General features: G+C 34.3%; 1 long non-coding RNA gene across 1 annotated transcript in view; it reads left to right on the top strand.

Moving 5' to 3' along the window:
* LOC145328704 (uncharacterized) overlaps positions 1–15151 on the top strand; it is a 34794-nt gene extending 19643 nt beyond the window's left edge. The window contains exon 4 of the long non-coding RNA XR_013882576.1: positions 15059–15151. This is a non-coding gene — a long non-coding RNA (uncharacterized LOC145328704). The remainder of the gene's footprint in view (positions 1–15058) is intronic.
* Positions 15152–17322: the final 2171 nt, after the last annotated feature.

A 17322-nucleotide genomic window follows, 5' to 3' on the forward strand; every position in this document is an offset into this window, starting at 1 on the left:
TAATTTTTGTCTTTAACATGTATTTAGGTTCATAGTAGTTTAATAAAACACATGAGAATTCATTCAGGAGAGAAGCCATTTAAATGTGATCTTTGTGAAAAGACATTTTCAGAAAGTGATAATTTAACAAGACATCTGAGAATTCATACAGGAGAGAAGCCATTCAATTGTGATTTTTGTGAAAAGGCATTTTCAGACAGTAGTGACATGACTAAGCACAAGAGGATCCATACAGGAAAGAAACCATACCATGATTATTGTGATTTATGTCAGAAATTTTTTTACAGTGTAAACTTGACAAGACATAAAAATTCAGCCGAACATCTTAACAAGATGGAATCTACTAAGAATACAGTTCCACGTTCTGCTTCTAACAGTTTTGTTGATTGTGGTGAAGCTAATATTAAACTTGAAATAAAAGAAGAAGAAACTCTTGAAAAAGATCCTCTCACTATTAAGATGATGGCTGAAACTTCTGCTTTTGTTGCTTGTAGTGAAGTTCCAAATGAAAAATCTTTCTCATGTGATGTTTGTTTTAAAATATTTAAATCCAAAGAAATCTTAAGTATCCACAAATATTTACATCCGGAACCAAAAATTAAAACAGAGATAAAAGAAGAAGAAACTCTAGATGTGGATCCTCTCTCTATCAACATGGAGGCTGAGAATAATGAAGAAAGCATAAAACAGGAAATAGAAAGAGAAAGTCAGGTTAAAGATTGTATTGATATCGTAGAGCATAAAATTGAAACACAATGAACAATTGGTTGTGTAAAATAACAAAGGGGGGGGGGGGGAAATGTGGTGACTCGTGCCACGACATACCAGCAATTTTATTTTGGGTGCTACTCCCTTAGTTTTAGAGATAATTGGATGAAATCTTTTGGGCTGGGTCAGTAATTACCCCAACTACTGGTATCTTTCAAAAAAAAAACGGCGGCGGGACCGCCGCTCCCGCCGTCCGCCGCCGTTTTCCGCCGCCAACAAAAAATTTTTTTTTTTTGCATTTCTCGCCGAATTAGGCAATTTGGAATCATTTGAGACCATGTTATTTTTTTCAAAAATTTGTCCCCTTACAAGCAGCCCTGCGGGGGGACTTAAGTCATTTTTTTCAAATTCTCGTATATCAAGGTATATCTTAAATACAGTACTTCTCCTGTGATTTTGAAGATATTGAAACAAAATCTTTTTAGGTTGGTAAGTAAAAAATATTTGAATTAAGAAAACGGCGGCGGGACCGCCGCTCCCGCCGTCCGCCGCCGTTTTCCGCCGCCAAAAAAAAATTTTTTTTTTGCATTTCTCGCCGAATTAGGCAATTTGGAATCATTTGAGACCATGTTATTTTTTCAAAAATTTTTCCCCTTACAAGCATCCCTGCGGGGAGACTGTCATTATTTCAAATGTACAATTTTTGTACATTAAGGTATATCTTAAATTCAGTGGTAGGTACTCCTGTGATTTAAAAGATATTGAAACAAAATATTTTTAGGTAGGTCAGTAACTAATGGCAGAGGTACGGCTGCGGAAAACAGCGGCGGGACCGCCGCTCTCGCCGTCCTACGTCGTTTTCCACCACTCAAAAAAAAATTTTATTTTATTTCTCGCCGAATTTTTCCCCTTATAACTAACCCTGCGGGGGGACATTTTTTTCAAATTCTCGTTTATCATAGTATATCTTAAATTAATGGCTTCTCATTTGCTTTTTGAGATATTATAACAAATCTTTTTATGGTTCAGTAAAAAATATTAAAACAAAGAATATTAAACCGCCGCATACCTTGAATTTAAGATATACCTTGATATACGAGAATTTGAAAAAAATGTCCCCCCGCAGGGCTGCTTGTAGGGGGAAAAATTTTTGAAAAAAATAACATGGTCTCAAATGATTCCAAATTGCCTAATTCGGCGAGAATTGCAAAAAAAAAAATTTTGTTGGCGGCGGAAAACGGCGGCGGACGGCGGGAGCGATGGTCCCGCCTGTCCCGCCGCCATTTTCTTCAAATTCAAATATTTTTTACTTACCAACCCAAAAAGATTTTGTTTCAATATCTTCAAAATCACAGGAGAAGTACTGTATTTAAGATATACCTTGATATACGAGAATTTGAAAAAAATGTCCCCCCGCAGGGCTGCTTGTAAGGGGAAAAATTTTTGAAAAAAATAACATGGTCTCAAATGATTCCAAATTGCCTAATTCGGCGAGAAATGCAAAAAAAAAAAATTTTTTGGTGGCGGCGGAAAACGGCGGCGGACGGCGGGAGCGGCGGTCCCGCCGCCGTTTTTTTTTGAAAGATACCAGTAGTTGGGGTGATTACAGACCCAGCCCAAAAGATTTCATCCAATTATCTCTAAAACTAAGGGAGTAGCACCCAAAATAAAATTGCTGGTATGTCGTGGCACGAGTCACCACATTCCCCCCCCCCCCTTTTGTAAATATTGTATTATTTTTAATGTAAATAAAATGGGAGGGGGGAGGGGAGTTTTGCCACTTTCACTTAATCCATCATTATTAGACTTGATATTAAAGTTAGACTATAGGTTATTTTGGATAAAACTAACTTTTAATTTAGGTTATATTGTCTAATATTAATACCTAGTCTAATAATCACCCAGTAAGTGAAAGTGGCAACCCCCCCCCCCCCCTCTCCCAACACTTACTTTATCTATATGAATTCTGTATATATTATTTTTTACTTTTGCTGGATATTTGAAATTATTTGGTTAAAAATATTTTTTTTTATTTTGCAAATCAAAATCTTTTTTTGTACCTTTTGATTTTTTTTCAGATAACGCATAACAATGAAATGAAAAGAGAATTCTTGCAGCCTTCATTTGAATAAATAGCTAAGATAAACCAGGTAAATTTGATTACTTTCATTAACCCTGAACAATTGGGCCCCCTTCCCCCCCCTTAATCGGAAAGGGGGTGGAGGTTGGTTGTACCCTCCTTCAAATTATTTATTAACCCTCCCAGGACCTATGACAAGCTACCCTGTAAAGGAGAATCACATCGGTTCTGCGGTTAGCGAGATACTTTGGAACAGACAGACATCTAGTTACTTTATTATAAGGATGTAAGGGTATGTTGTTTTAATTTCATATTATGTTTTATATGGAAAGCAAATCTACAATATTGTTATCTGTCAGTTTATACGCATCAAATTACCTTTGAATTATGTTCTTTTTAAAACAGCCGATTTCATATAAATAAAGAATATTTTCCCTATTTTAAAGTTAATTTAGTTTGTTTTTCTTCCTAATTTCTCGCAGGGATATAAAGGGACAATGGCAGATAATTTGATTTACATCCCCTATTATTTATACCCTTCTGTAGGTATAAATATTTAGTTGAAACGTTTGGACACTCAACTTAATATTCACACCAATCAGAATGCATTTTTTGTGTCCAAAATTGTTGGTCAAACTAAAAAGAAAACGTAATTATAAAACCTTAGGGACTAGTGTAATAATCACCTCAATGTCTCCCCCCCTAAATTTGCCGCCATTATCATTATTTAAGATAACCTCATATCATATTTGCTTGTTCAGTTTCAGATAAAAAGTGCGCGGAGATTTAGTTAATTTCAATGAATATAACTACTTTTTATAATTTAGGTTGATAATTGTATCAATGTCAGTCAGCAACGAATTTTCACAGTGAACAGAGAGAAATCCATCATACAGATCTACTTTATATTTTAAGGTATTTTTATATTTTTGTGTCTTATGTCATTACTGCAGACTCATTCTTTTATGCTATTCAATGCTTATGTTTAAGGTCAGTCCGTCTGTACCTCTGTCCGAAATTGTAAGATCTTTTCATTATTTTAGTCATGTTAGAATTGTTCTTTCAATCTCAAACTTATATTGTTATTTCAGTAGTAGTTAGGTATTATTTAGAAAGCGTAGTAACTGTATAATCATTACCAGAATTTCTGTACGTCCATATGAAACATGTAGAATTTTAACCTTCTGACAAAATTTTCTTTGTGTTGTAATTATCATATTCATCTGATATTTTGAATACTGATTCCTATTACAATAAGGTACAAATTTATAAGGCATCATTTCTATAATTAAGTTCTTATCTTATTAAGCAGCTTTGCAACAAATTTAATTACAATTTTGTTTAGACTTTTATATTTGGCTTATTCAGTTCTGACGTCTATTATATGTTAGCGTTTGTCCTACCATTTCAGAGCTTTGCCTTTATGAATGATGTCATTTTTGTTTTATTAATGTTTGTAAAAATTTGATGTCAATTTCCTAATTTTGCACCTACTCTATATATCAATTGATGTGTTGGTCTGTATTTACTGCTTTGATTAAAATTTTTCAAAAAAGAGTTGTTTTATTACAATGGTCCCCAAAGTTTTATGATAACGATTTCTTATTTGTTTGGTTAACAACTTTGGAGACACTAGAGAATTTTGATTAGTTGATTCATTAAGTTGAGTGTTCAATTGTTTCAACCACTAATTTTAATCTATAGAAGGGGTAATTATGTGCATCATCATAGGGAATGCTCATACATTTATTGGCCATTTTTCTACTAGTCTGGTTGATAGTTGACCGCCAGACTGAACGGACGTGTAATAAACATATCCCGTATGACCTATAAATAGAAATTATTGGTGACAGGGTGTCCAACAATTTTCTATTTTAACAATGGCTACAAATCAAGTTGAACAACAACAAAGTGATAGTAATATTGGGGATTTAACTAAAATTCTCATTGACAATAAAGTGACGCCAGAAAAACTAAAAGAACTGTTATGCAATGCTAACAAAAGTGATTCAAAAATATCTCTGGATAAGTCAAACCTCAAAAAATGTTGCAGTGATTTAAAGTTATACTGCAACAGTAATGAGCAGTATAATCGCAATTGGACCATTAGAATTCATGGGTTATCTGTCTCTTCTGAGCTAGTTAAGAAAGTGGGAGCTGATGCGGCATGCATAACTACTGCCTACAATGCTATCATTGAGCCTGTGCTGAGAAAGCTTACCCCAAAGCCTGAAGACACTGATGTGAACACAGAATGGGGCCCTACAAAGATTGACTCTGTTCCTAAAGTTTTTGATCTCCTTTCAAATGGTCATTTTGTTGGTAAAAAACGAGATAATCTTCCAAGAACTATCATCATAAGATTCATGTCAAGGTATATGAGAAATCTGTTTCTCAAATATAAGAGAAAATTTATGCCAAATCCAACGGCAGCAGAGACAACAATGGGTGTTAAATTTTATTCTGCATTTCCTGATCTTACAGCAATGAACCATAAATATCTGATGGCCTTGAAACAAGACCCTAGGGTTAAGGCTGCTTGGGCATTTGATGGGAACCTGAGATTCTCTCTGGCTGACAGCAAAGGTGAGGAGTCTAACGAAACTGGAGCTGGGTTCTCAGAGGTATTCTTTGTTGAGGATATAAGGACAGATCCCACAGCAGAGGTTGACAAAGCTGTTGCCTCCCACAATGACTCATCACCCTCCAGAAAAAGTAGAGCAGATCTTCCTACAAATAATCGCCAACTGAGATCTAAGGGCCCAGTTAGAGGCAATGGAGGGCCTTGGAGCCAATCATCTGGACATGGTGGACGTAGTGGAGTGCCAGCTGGACGTGGAGGTGTTCCTGGTGGACGTGGAGGTGTTCCTGGAGGACGTGGTAGAGGGCGTGGTGGACAGTTTTCTGGTCGGGATGGACAGCATGCTGGTGGAGCCCAAGGAGAACATAAGGATTCAGGGGAAAGCAGCTGGCAGGAGGTAAAGAATGGAGCTACAAAAGGTGAAGGTCTATTGCCAAATGATAATGATCTTGCCTGCTCTACCTTTAATGTAAATTCATTTAAAGATTAGATATATCAACATACTCCTACAAGAATCTTCTTTTAAATAAAAAAACCCTATTTTTATCTCCTAAATTTAGCATTAATTCTTATCTGATTCCTCTGTTTTTTTCTCAATATACAATAATTTTAGCTCTAGATAAAAAAATATTTTATTATAATAATTAGGATTTTATTCAGTACCATACAAACTATCTTTTATACCTCTTCTAAAAAACATTTGTTTTTCTTTAATGATTTTAATATTTTAAAATTTGTTGGACACCCCAAATATAGGATATGAAAAATAGTAAAAATTGTCCGTATTACCGGAAGTGTAAGATCTATACCTACCCCCTCCCATTCTCCTACCCTTCTTACAACCCCTACACCCCTTGTACACCTGTATGTATTTATGACTTTCACCCCCCCCCCCTTTTTCCCACCCCTATCCAGTCCCTCCTTTCCCTGCACCCCCTCTCTATCCTTTCTTACTTTTGGTTTGTGTGTTTGTATATTGTTTCTTCATACATTGGATTTATTATAAATGAATGAATCATTTCATAGATTTGGGACAGACAATCTAAGTAACAACAATTTTCACAGATTGCTTTTTGAAGAAAATGAAGAGGTTGATATTTATCGAGAATTAGACATACAGAGCTCATACTATTCTCCTGATAAATTTTGTGAAAAATTTAAAAATTCAAAAAACATTTCTATCCTCAGTTTGAATATTCAATCTATTAATTCTAAATTTTCTAGCCTTTCTGATCTAATTCATTTTTGGAAAGAGAAAGGGGTTATTTTTGACATCATTTGTTTACAAGAATGTTATTCCATTGTTATTCCATCCATTTTTGAAATATCTTTATATCATCCTATTCTATTTAAAACAAGAACAACTTTTGTGGGTGGAGGCGTAGCTTTCTATATTAACAAATCTTTAAATTTTTCTGTTCTAAATGAGTATTCTATTTTTCATGAAAAAATTATTGAAAGTTTGTTCATAGAATTGGAGTTTAGCAACAGGAAAAAACTTGTTATTGGTAATTTCTACAGACCCCCTAGCACTGGGTTAAACAATCTTACACCTAATATGCAAATAGAGTTATTTTTGGAACATTTTCAAGGCATTTTAGACTCTATCACGGAGCGAAAATGTAAAGCAATTCTTTGTGGAGACTTTAATTTAGATTTGTTTGCTTATAATGTACATAATTATACAGCTGATTTTGTCAGCATGCTTTTTAGCGCTGGCTTCCTGCAGCTGATCTCTAACCCTACAAGAGTCTCAGCCCATAACAATACAGCTACGCTTATTGACCACATCTGGACAAATGATATTAAGGATCAAATGGTTTCTGGAGTAATAACTACTTATTTGAGCGACCATTTCTCAACTTTTCATTTTATTAGCACTAATAAACATAAGACAAACCCAAAAGTAATTTCCACTAGAGATTTTTCTGACGTTAATATTGAAAGCTTTAAAGATGACTTAAGTAATTTGTCTTTTAATGAAGTCTATGCCAAAAATAACCCCACAGAAAGCTATGCTATCTTCCAAAATTTATTTCAAGCTTCTTTTGAGAGAAATATTCCTGTTAAGGAAATTCGATTTAATAAAAACTACCACATGATCCAAAATTGGATGACCAAAGGCATATTAAGGTCTAGGAATAAGAAATTTGAATTACAATCTAGATTAGCAAAAGTTCCAACAACTGAAAATAAGGAATTGTATACTAAATATAAAAACGTGTATAACAAAGTTCTGAAAACTGCAAAAAAGTTATATTATAGTAATCTACTTGTCTCCAACCAAAACAATCTTAAAAAGAGTTGGCAAATTATTAAAGATGTCGCTGGTTTGAATTCAAAAAGAAAATTTTCAACTAATAAGATTATTGTTGATGGTAATGAGATCATTGGTGATAAGAACATAGGAGAGGCATTTAATAGGCATTTTTCTAGCATTGCTTTTAACATTCGACAGGCTATACCCCCTACTGAGAGATCCCCTAACTCTTATCTTGAAGAATCTGGCAACCTATTTAACATTCCCCCAATCACACCTGCAATTATAACTGAAATTGTTAATAATTTTGACCTAAAAAAATCCTGTGACTACCTTGGAATATCATCTTTTTTATTGAAAAAAGTCGTTTCACAAATTCTAGATCCTTTATGTCATATTTTCAATAAATCAATTGAACTTGGCTCTGTACCTGAACAATTCAAAATGGCTAAAGTAACAGCTGTCTTCAAAAAAGGCGGAGATCCTTTCAATCTTAATGATTACAGGCCAATTTCTCTACTTCTTATTTTTTCAAAAATTCTAGAAAAGTTCATTGCCATTAATTTGCAAGCTTATCTTTCTGATAATAATCTTATTGATGAACTTCAATTTGGATTCCAGGCAAATAATTCAACATATCATCCTATGATTCATTTACTCAATCATGTAAGTAAAGCTATGAATAATAAGGAGTATACTATTGGAATTTTTTGTGATATTCGCAAAGCATTTGATTGTGTGCCTAAAAATACTCTTCTTATGAAGCTACAGAAATTTGGTATTAATGGGAACTTGCTTAATTGGTTTGAATCATATTTAACAGATAGAAATCAATTTGTTAAATTTGGCCTTTTTGACTCTGATCCATTAGAGATAGATAGTGGAGTGCCTCAAGGTAGCATATTAGGTCCTATTTTGTTTCTTATATTTTTTAATGACTTGCCTAAGTCAACACTTTTAAAAGTCCTACTTTTCTGTGATGACACTACTATATTAGCCTCTGGTAAAAACCTAAATGAGCTTGTTGAATTTGTTAATGCAGAACTCAAAAATATTTCCCAGTGGTTTAGGGCTAATCAAATGTCTTTACATCCCAACAAAACAAAATTCACTATATTTTATCCTACTCCCTCCCTTATTCCATGGAATGAAATCAATCTATATTTTGATGATAATGATCCAAATACCCTTAACCCTAACCCTTTACTTAGACATAGAATTGACTTTGTCAACCATGAAAGTGATATTCCAGCTATAAAATTCTTGGGTATTTATTTGGATCCAGCCTTGAATTTTAAGGTTCATATAAATGAATTAAACAAAAAGCTCTCTAAATCATTATTTTGTCTCCGAAAATGTCAAGGTCTACTTACTGAAAAAGCTCTCAAAGCTCTATATTACTCTATTTTTCATTGTCATTTAGTTTATGGAATCCTTATCTACTCATGTGCATCACCCACAAATCTTACTGGCATAATCACTAAACAAAAAATGGCTGTGAGATGTATTAAGCAAGCAACCTACTATAGCCATTCTAGTCCTTTATTTAAAAATCTCAATATTTTACCCTTTGAATCTCTAGCTCATTACTTCAAACTAAAATTTATGTATGAGTACAAAAATAATTTGTTGCCAAGGTCTTTTAATAATATGTGGCCTAGACGAGGTGAATTAAATGGTAACTTCGTTTTGAGAAACAATAATAATTTAACTATCCCCTTTTCTCGAATTAACTTAGTAGAGAGGCTTCCTATTTGTTCATTTCCAAAGATATGGAACAGTTTTGAAGACCGTGATAATATAAAAAATGCCTTAAACCTAAATCAATTTAAGAGTAAGCTAAAAAAATGCCTTCTAGCAAAAATAGACATAACATGTTATAGACTTCCTTGCCGTTCTTGCCACCTAAGAATGTAAAACATTTATTCTGTCTGTTCTACAAGTCTTCACTGATTTACCCCTCATATTAATTATAAATGTTTTTAGTCAATATTACAAACACACATCATGTTACTTTCCCCTCCAATTCCCTTCCTTACAATTCCACATTATAATCCCCATCATATATAATGCGTAAGTTCTTATTTTAAATAATTAAGCTTCATGTTATCTAATATATTTTTTTATCATTTTTTTCTTATCTGCAAAGGCTACTTAATATTACCTCGAGAGAGATTAATTAGTCCTTTGACACGAATTTTGAATGTGAATACTATTATCTTTATTATTAAACTATAAGTAATCATGATCAATTTTATTGTTTGTTTGTGATTATACCATGTAATGTATATATATTTTTTTGTATGTGTCATAAAATAAATATTTCATTTCATTTCATATTTGAGCTTGGCTTTTATAGATATTTTCATCAATGTTTTTTCTTGTAGGATAACAATATCTATGTGAATGTATTTATTTATATTTACCGCCTTAAATCATATTATTGCCCTCCTCAAACCTGGTAAACCCCCTGACCTTTCCACCTCCTACCGCCCAATCTCCCTCCTCTGTCCTGCAGCTAAAGTCCTTGAACGCCTCCTTCTCCCATACCTTAAACAATCCCTCTCCACCCACCCCTCTCAACATGGCTTCAAACCCCTCCACTCTACCACATCCTCACTCCTTAATCTTTCCACCTCCATTGCTAACGGTTTCAACCAAAACCTCCCCCCCAGCCGCACAACCGTAGCATCCATTGACCTTTCCAAAGCCTTTGATTGCATCCCAATCCACCTCCTTCTCCAAAAAATCTCCTCCTCAAACCTCCATCCAAACATCATCAGATGGCTATCCTGCTACCTGCGTGGCAGGATGGCCTTCTGCTCCTACCAAAACACCAACTCCTCCCCCAGAATTGTCCACACTGGTGTCCCCCAAGGCTCTGTTATTTCCCCCGTCCTTTTCAACTTTTACATAGCAGATGCCCCCCACAACCCCCCCGCCACCACCTCCTCCTATGCCGACGACCTCAACTCCTTCCACTCATCTCCTGACATCCCCCAGTCAGTTGAATCCATCAACTCCCACCTCTCCTTAATCGCTGACTGGGCCTCCACCAATGGCCTCTCCATCGCCCCCAACAAATCCACTGTCACCCTTTTCACTCCTGACCGCAAACACCAATCCAACCTCCATCCTCAAGTCCAAATTAACGGCTCCACATTCCCCCTTGAGAAAACCCCTAAAATCCTTGGAGTTACCTTTGACACCTTTTTCAATTTCAGTTCCCATGTCTCCACCATTTCCTCTAAAATTTCCTCCCGCCTCAGAATCCTTAAATGTCTGGCTGGCACCAAATGGGGCCACCAGAAGGAGACCCTCCTCACCACCTACAACACCCTCCTCCGCCCCATCACCACCTATGCCTGTCCTGTCTGGTTTCCCAACACCTCCAAAAACAACATTGATAAACTCCAAGTCCTCCAAAACCAAGCCCTCCGCATCTGTACTGGTTCCACCAAAAAATCCCCCATTAGCCACCTCCACCAAGAAACTAAAATCCTACCAGTACGGAACCACCTTTCCCTTTTATGCTCCCAGTACCTGGCCTCCTCCCTCCGCCCTTCCCACCCATCCTTCCCCAATGTCACAACCCCTCCTGGTCCTAGATCCAAGAAATCCACCCTCCAATCCATGTTCCTCCCGACCCTCCAACCTTTTCTCACCCCTGAGAACACTCTCCTCCCTGCAAATTACAAATCCACCATCTCCCGACTCCACACCTCTACAGTTACCCAAGCAATCAATTCCTATCCCCCTAATCCTGTCCTTAACCACGCCCCTCCCAACATCAACCCCTCTGAGATCCAACTTCCTAGGCACTACAGAACCATCCTCTCCCAATTGAGATCCAATTATTGTCCTAAGCTCCAAAGTTACCTGCATTCCATCAACGCTTCTCTTTCACCCAACTGCCCATCCTGCCCCAACAATCCCACCCCTGAAACTGTCCAACACCTCTTTTCCTGCCCTAATAACCCCACCAACCTTAATCCCATTGACCTCTGGCATAATCCCGCCCTTGTAGCTGCCTTCCTGTCATCACACCCAAGTTTCACCAGCCTCCCTCCTCTTCAACGCCCCCCTCCAGAGCCCCCCCCATAAGCCTCCCCTCCCCCACCTACTGATGACGACCCTGGACACGAAAATGGACTATGAGCAGCCAATACAACAACAACAATCATAGACGTATTAGGTTGGGGGTAAAGGGGTGCTTACCCCAAACTATAATACCTCATTTTACTCCCCAACCTCAAATATTAAATTCTAACTCCGCCCATTTATCATTAATTTAAAACAATTAAAGTAGGAGGAGTTGCTAAATATTATAAAAAATAATTATAAAAAATAAATCTGGGAGGGGGGGGGGGGGATGTTGAGTTATATAACCCAAATATGGGGGGTGGGGGGTAATAAAACCGTATCAACTTCTGTTTGTGGGCTTAGCTTTTATAAAGGTTAACATCCTTTTTTATTACTTTCTTACATTTGTTTGTATGTCTATGACAGCTCTTATCGTAAATTTAGGCATATCAGAATTCCTGACGATTCCTTTAACAATTAGGAAAGGATTTGTAAAATTGTTAAAGTAGGTCGTTTGTTCTTTAAAAATTATTTAGCTTTATTGACAACAACTTAGATATGACTTTTACAATTTTTATTGCGTGTTTGGCCGTCTGTTTTTCTTGCTTTGCTTCTATGGAAGTTGTCATCCTTGTTTCAGTTTCCTGAATATTGTGTTTATTTGAAAATATTGGAAAAACTATATTATATGTTTTTATTAATTAAAATATTATTTCAGGAAATTGAGAGAGGATATACCATCATGAATACCTGTGATTTTTGCAACAAGAATTTTACAAAGAAATCTCACTTGGTTGATCATATGAGGCTCCATACGGGAGAAAAGCCATTCTCATGTGGTCAATGTGAAAAGACATTTTCTCAAATTGCTAATTTGACTAAGCACAATAGAATTCATAATGGTGTGAAGCCATACTCATGTGATCAATGTAAAAAGACATTTTCTCGTAATGAAAGTTTGACTCTCCATAAAAGAATTCATACAGGAGAAAAGCCATACTTATGTGATCAATGTGAAAAGTCTTTCTCTAATATTAGTAATTTGACTGTACATAAAAGAATTCATACTGGAGAGAAACCATACTCATGTGATCAATGTGGAAAGACCTTTGCAACTAGAAGTAACTTGACTGCCCATAAAAGAATTCATAAAGGAGAAAAGCCATACTCATGTGATCAATGTGAAAAGACATTTACAACTAGTAGCAGCTTGACTGTCCATAAAAGAATGCATACTAGTGAAAAGCCATACTCATGTGATCATTGTGAAAAGTCATTTACACGTAATAGTTTATTGACTAGTCACAAAAGGATCCATACAGGTGAGAAGCCATTCTCATGTGATCAATGTGGAAAGACATTTACAACTACTAGTAACTTGACTGTCCATAAAAGAATCCATACTGGTGAGAAGCCATACTCTTGTGATCAATGTGAAAAGACATTTAAACAAAGTGGTGAATTGACTAAACACAAAAGGATCCATGCAGGTGAGAAGCCATACTCATGTAAACTTTGTGACAAACATTTTGCTTGTAGTTCAGATTTATCAAATCATAAAAAATCCACTGGACATTTAGAAATGATGAAAAGCTGTAATAATACAGTTCCAACTTCTGTATCTATTAGTTTAATTAAACGTGAAGAAGTTTATATAAAGGAAGAAATAAAAGAAGAAGAAATATTTGATGAAGATCCTCTCTCTATCCAGATGAGAGCTGACAATATTGAAGAAAATATCAAACAAGAAATAGAAGATCCTCTTTCTTGTCAACAAAATTATGATGAAGATAGAATTGATACTATTGATATTGTTCATCATAAAATATAAACATTTAATTGTCATAGGATACAAATGTTTATTTAGAGAGACAGGATTAATACTCAATTCAAATAAAAATCTAAATCTTTTTTTCACATCAAAAATCTGCATTTTATCTTATTTGTTGCAATTTGTAATTCATTTATAAGTAGGTAGCTAAAGTGTTTATTTCAATTAATATGCAAATATTAATTTTTTTTTATAATGTGTCTAAATTATAAATACACTACTTTACACTTGGTTTTACAGGATTTCCACATTAATCCTGTCTCCATTTTATTTTAATTACATTACTGTTAAATGTTTTTCTTTATGTGAATTATTTTATTGTTTTTTTGTATAAAGAGAGATCATTTATTTGTTTATTTATCTTGTAGTTTAAATATTTTAACTGTCTAATGTAAATATATTATTTTCAGATTAATTAATAACAAATAAAAATGCACAGAGTATAGATATCAATAAGAAAGAAGTTTTCTTCTATTTTGTTTACAAACACACAGGTTATTCTTTTTAGACACACATATGTTGGTACATCCGTTCCAATGTCTAAGTAAGTTAGCATAAATTTCTTAACTTTGGCTATAGTAGAAATAAGGGATGGATCTTTTAGTTTTAGAATCTTCTAACCAATCTATGGCACTACGAACGTCAACATCCTGTTATTGGTATGTCCGTCTAAGTGAGTAAACAATAAAATCTTAACTGTGACTATAGTAGGGCTAGAACATCAGTCCGTCTATATATGTATAATAGTTATATTTCCTATAATTTGAAATCTGTATGTCCCTCTGAAGCGTTTTATTGAAGCGTGAATTTCTTGTCTCCTATAAAGACTGAAACTTCTTGTCAACATTCCCATCAATATGAAGCATAATTAAGTATAAAATATCCAAGGCGGTCAAACTGCTCTTATACAAGTTTTTACCAACTTTTATATTTGTGTTACGACTTTAATACATTTTTTTCTGATAATCAGTTCAGACTCTCTACAAGTTTCGCTTGTCCTACCGTTTCAGAGCTTTCTATAAAAATTCATGTAAAGGTATATTGCTTTCATATCATATTTTATGTGCAAAAAAAAAATCTACAATATTGTTATCAATCAGTTTATACACTTCTAATAACCTTTGAATTGTGCCATAATTTGATGTACATCCCGAATGTTAATACACAAAATTATCCCTTCTTTAGATATCAATTTTTAGTTAAAACGTTATGACACTCAACTTAATATACCCACCAATAGGAATGCATTTATGGTCCCCAGAGTTGTTGGCCAAACGAATAAGAAAAGGTAATTATAAAACCATGGGGACTGGTGTAATAATCAGCTCCATGTCTCCTCCCTCCCTGAATTTGCCGCCATTATCTTTATTGAAAAAAACACCATATCATATTTGCTTATCCAGTTTCTGATTTAAAGTGGGAGGAGTCCGCGCATTGAGTTCATAGTTAAGTAAATGGGCGGAGATTTTGTGAGGTTTTAAAACAAGAGTTAACTAGGTATTGTATATATTTTAGGTTGATAATCGAATCAAAGTCAGTCAGTAACTAACATTTACAGTGAACAGAGAGAAATCCATTATACAGATCTACTTTATATTATAAGGTATTTGTATATTTATTATTTAATTGCAAAGATTTTCTATATTTATGGTCGGCCCGTCAGTCCGTAACGGTCAGCTCTTTTCATTAATTTAGTAATGTTAGAATTGTCCTTTCAATTTCAAACTTGGTGTGGTGATTCTTGTAGTATTTATGTAAGATTCAGAAAGCGTAGCAACTGTATAATCATGTCTGTACGTCCATTTAAAACATGTTGATTTTTAACCTTTTCTGACATTAAAATTTTATGTGTTACACTTATCCTATTCATCTGATTTTTGGAATACAGATTCCTATTACAGCAAGGTACATTATTATAAGAAATCATATAATCAAATCCTAATATTGTAAGTATGTCCTTTAAACAGTTTACTGTAATTTTGCAATTAAGTAAGATGAGTTGCTAAATATTCTTAAATTATAAAAACGAAAACTGGGGGATGGGGGGAGAGGTTAAGTTATATAACCTGAAGATGGGGGGGGGGGGGATAAAACCAATCAACCTCTGTTTGTCAGCTTTGCCTTTATAAATGTTAACATCCTTGTTTATTACTTTCCTTCTACTTTTGTCTGTATGTCTATAACAATAGCTCTTATAGTAAATTAAGGCATATCAGAATTAGATATGACTTTTACAATTTTTATTGTTTGTTTGGCCGTCTTTTTTTTTTCTTGCTTTGCTTCTATGGAATTATCATCTTTGTTGTAGTTTTTAATTGCTACAATTATTTTGTCTTTGAATACATTAATTTTGTGTTTGAATATATCAATTTTATTTAGGAGATTGAGAGAGGATATACCAGCATGAATACCTGTGATATTTGTAACAAGAATTTTACACGAAAATCTTCTTTGGTTGTTCATATGAGGGTTCATACAGGAGAGAAGCCATTCTTATGTGATCAATGTGAAAAGACATTTACAACTAGTAGTCACTTGACTAAACACAAAAGAATTCATACTGGAGAGAAACCATACTCATGTGATCAATGTGAAAAATCTTTTTCTGATAATAGTTATTTGACTAAACATGAAAGGTTTCATACAGGTGAGAAGCCTTTCTCATGTGATCAATGTGAAAAGACTTTTACAACTAGTAGTAGTTTGACTCACCACAAAAGAATCCATACAGGAGAGAAGCCATTCTCATGTGATCAATGTGAAAAGACCTTTAGCAGAAGTTGTGATTTGACTAAGCACCAACGGATCCACACTGGTGAGAAGCCATATTCATGTAAACTTTGTGACAAACATTATATCTCTAGTTCAGCCCTATCAAATCATAATAAATGTCATGGACATTTAGAAATGATGAAAAGCTGTAATAATACAGATCCGACTTCTGTATCTATTAGTTTTATTAAATGTGAAGAAGTTTATTTCAAGAAAGAAATTAAAGAAGAAGAAATATTTGAAGAGGATCCTCTGTCTATCCAGATGAGAGCTGACAATATTGATGAAAATATTAAACAAGAAATAGAAGATCCTCTTTCTTGTCAACAGAATTATGATAAAGATAGAATTGATACTATTGATATTGTTCATCATAAGACATAAAAATAAAGATTTAATTGTCATAGGATACAAATGTTTATTTAAAGAGACAGGATTAAAGTCCAATTTAAATAAAATCAAAATCTAAATTTAACCGTTAAATATCCGCAATCATATCTTAATTTGTTTAAGTACTGACTCGTTATTTACTGCGTTTGGACTAAAAAAAGATTAACTTAAAAATGGCGATTTGCCGCCGTTCACTGCCGTTTTTAGCCGCCGCCGCCACATGTTTTTTACAATTCTTGACGAATTATATGTTTTTAAATCATTTGAGAACAAGTTGTTTCTTTGCGGCGGCGGAAAATGGCGGTGAACAGCGGGAGCGGCGGTATTTAAATATTTTTTACTAACTAACCTAAAAATATTTTATATTCATATGTCAAACACTACAAATTAACTATTGGACAAAAATCCATGTTTTGTTTGAATTAAAATGAATATGTTAATTTTCTTGTTTAATGCTATCTCTCTTTTTTATTTTGTATACAACTTACCTTTTAACTATGATTTATTTTACTTTAATTTTCTGTGAATAGTTTTGATGTTTTTAAGCATAATGACAATCATTAATTTATTAGCTTCTGTGTAATAGAATTTTTATCAAATGTAAATATATTATTTTC

The sequence above is a fragment of the Acartia tonsa genome, chromosome 1 (assembly GCF_053477335.1).
Source record: "Acartia tonsa isolate MP-2025a chromosome 1, ASM5347733v1, whole genome shotgun sequence".
Lineage (NCBI taxonomy): Eukaryota > Metazoa > Arthropoda > Copepoda > Calanoida > Acartiidae > Acartia > Acartia tonsa.